At 47.3% G+C, this 2,914-nt stretch overlaps 1 non-coding gene across 1 annotated transcript in view; it reads left to right on the forward strand.

Moving 5' to 3' along the window:
* The first annotated feature begins 2,148 nt into the window (after nucleotides 1-2,148).
* Nucleotides 2,149-2,914, forward strand: part of LOC122817472 — a 3,696-nt gene continuing 2,930 nt past the window's right edge. Inside the window, exon 1 of the ribosomal RNA XR_006367285.1 lies at nucleotides 2,149-2,914. This exon is cut by the window's right edge and continues 2,930 nt beyond it. This is a non-coding gene — a ribosomal RNA (28S ribosomal RNA).

Consider the following 2,914-nt stretch of genomic DNA (forward strand, 5'->3'; position numbering starts at 1 on the left):
ATACCGTACTTCCCTGAAAATAAGACCTGGTCTTATACTTTTTCCCTCGCCAAAATATGCATTAGGGCTTATTATCAGGGGATGCCTTATTTACCCCCCGTACAACAATCTACATTTATTCATGTACACAAATCAACATTTATTCATGTACACAAATTGACATTTATTTGGTACTTTTCCATTATTAGGCAACAGTTCTAGGTAATGCGTTAACAGTTGTGTGAGAATTCTACATAAACAGTGCAACAAACATTTCAACTTCAGAATATCTATACCTTGGCTTTCACAGTGCAATATTTCATGCTTAACCGAAAGAGCAGAAAAATCTCAATACATGTGTATTGGAAGAGGGGAATAAAACAGGTGAATAACTGCCACTTGTTGAGTGGTGATGCTTTCTTTATTCCTTACCCAAACCGTAAGAGAAGAATGATGGAAAGTCATAAAAAAGTCTGGGAACTAGTGGCCTTACTTTGTAATTACCCCTCGATAATGAAATGTTACTTTAATACAATAAAGTAAAAAAAACTGAAAAGAGCTTGCTGGCAGCTAAAAGAAGAAGCAATCCATTCTGTTGCCCCAATAACAGAAATGTTATTCAAATACAGTCATTTCATCTTCTTCTTCTTCTGGAACATTGTCATAAGTCTCCAACCCCCGAATTCCAGCCTGAATTTCTTGCGACTCCATTTCCTGTAGCACCTCTGGCCCCAGTCTGTCATGCCCAGTAATAGAGCTCTCCTTAAACGAGCACTGCTTGTCCATGTAGCCTGCTCATAGTGCATTGGCAGCACAGCTGTCAGTGATTTTATCCCATAACTTCTTCATCCAAGTCACGACCTCTTGCAGGCTAGCCTTCACAAAGTTTCCATGCTGATTTCTCTCCATTCTATTTTCAATGTAGTCATTGAGTTCCATCCACAAATGATCCTTGAATGGCTTGTTTATTGCAATATCAAGAGTCTGGAGATAGGCAGTCATTCCTACAGGAATCATTATTTGATCTATTCTTCTCTGTGCAAGGAAGTTCTTCATGTCTTGAGCGTGGTGAGTGCTGGCTGAATCCCAGACTAGCAGACCTCTTTCACCACCTCACAAAACAAGTGGCAGCATTACATCAACCCACTTCCTTATAACTGATTGTGTGCACCAGGCTTTTTCAGTTTCAGGAATGTAAATGCCTGAAACACATTCAATCTTATCTTTCTTGCCCTTACTAATGATTAGAGGTAGGGTTTTCTTTCCATCTAGATGAACTGCCAAAATACAAACACATGCACTTTCGTAACCAGTGGAGGGAATGCAGATTGACGAGGTACCCCTCTGATCAATTGTTGTTTGAGATCCTTGGCCAATAAACACTGCAGTTTCATCCATAGCAATCATGTTGGAGAGTTGGTATTTAGAAAAGTCGATGCCATCAACAAAGGGCTTGAATGGAAGTGCACGTTTAATAACTTCAGTATCTTCCAGCTTGAACCATGTTGTCGATCTTCTAAGAGACAGTTCATATCGCTGAAGGACGCCATCCAGCCAGTGTTGTGATGCTTTGAATTCTTCTGGGATATTTCTAACTGTGGTGCCATTGGAAGGGCAAATGCTTGAATATCAGCCCTGCACACACCCAAGGCCTCTGCTCTCCTGTTAGCAATCTATTCACAGATGATGTCTTCCAGCTCAGGAAATAATGGTTGCTGACCCGATCCACACTTGCACTTAGCATTTCCCTCATCCACCTGTTGACTGAGGTTATCGTACTCTGCTCACCATTTTCAGACCATTCAGAGATCCAACTTCACTTTGCAGAAAGCCATCAGATTCTTTCCCCAGGAGTCCCCCAGGGAGACACGCGGATGGAGGAGAGGAGTCTCCCACCTCCCCGAGCCGGGAAGCCCTTCCGAGGATGGGAGGTAGCAGGCGCGCATCTGGCCTGCCCGTAAGAAGCTGTCTGTGTAATGCCACCAGGCTGCCCTCCTGGGGATGAGGCCAGATGCCCACACCGGTTCCCACGTGCTGGGGCCACGTTGGCCTTCCTCCTCCTCCACCCGGAGTCTGGCGGCATGGGGGAGCGGGTGTGAGGGCTAGGGAAGGATGGGTGTATGTCCGTCCCTGAGTCATGCGCTTGCACCTGTGACCTCTTTCAGAATGTGACCTCAGATCAGACATGGCGATCCACCAAATTTAAGCATATTGCTAATTGGAGGAAAAGAAACTAACCAGGATTCCCTCAGTAACGACGAGTGAAGAGAGAAGAGCCCAGTGCCGAATACCTGCCCGGGCGACAGGTGCAGGAAATGTGGCATATGGAAGGCCGTCTCCCCAGCACTGCCCAGTGGGACCAAGTCCTTGTGATCATGGCTTAGCCCGTGGACAGTGTGAGGCTGGTGGCAGCCCCCAGCACATCGAGATCAGGTCTTTCAGGAGTCAGGTTGTTTGTGAATGCAGCCCAAAGTGGGTGGTAAACTCCATCTAAGGCTAAACACCAGCACAACACCAATAGCGGACAACTACCATAAGGGAAAGTTGAAAAGAACTTTGAATAGAGAGTTCAAGAGGGTGTGAAACTAATCAGAGGTAAATGGGAGGGGTTTGTGCAGTACACCCAGAGGATTCAACTCAGTGGCCGCCTGGGCAGATCCCTCTCCTCCTACTGAGGAGTGGGGGATCGTCATCGGGCACACTTCCTCCATGGCTGTGGGCCACGATCAGCTCCAGGTCAGCCAGGAAGGCCACGTGGAGGGTGGTTCCCCTTCCCAGAAGGGTGTGTTATAGCCTACAGTATCAGCCCTCACTGTGCCCCAGGGTCGTGGGAGATGACCACCGCCGCACCCTCCCTTGCCCTCACAGTAGGACCCAGGGGCTCCTGGCAGGGCTGTCGACTGGGTCAGACTGTCCTCAGTACAGCCTGACCGCT

The sequence above is a fragment of the Protopterus annectens genome, chromosome 12.part0 (assembly GCF_019279795.1).
Source record: "Protopterus annectens isolate FY-2018-M chromosome 12.part0, PAN1.0, whole genome shotgun sequence".
In the NCBI taxonomy this organism is placed as follows: Eukaryota; Metazoa; Chordata; order Ceratodontiformes; family Protopteridae; genus Protopterus; species Protopterus annectens.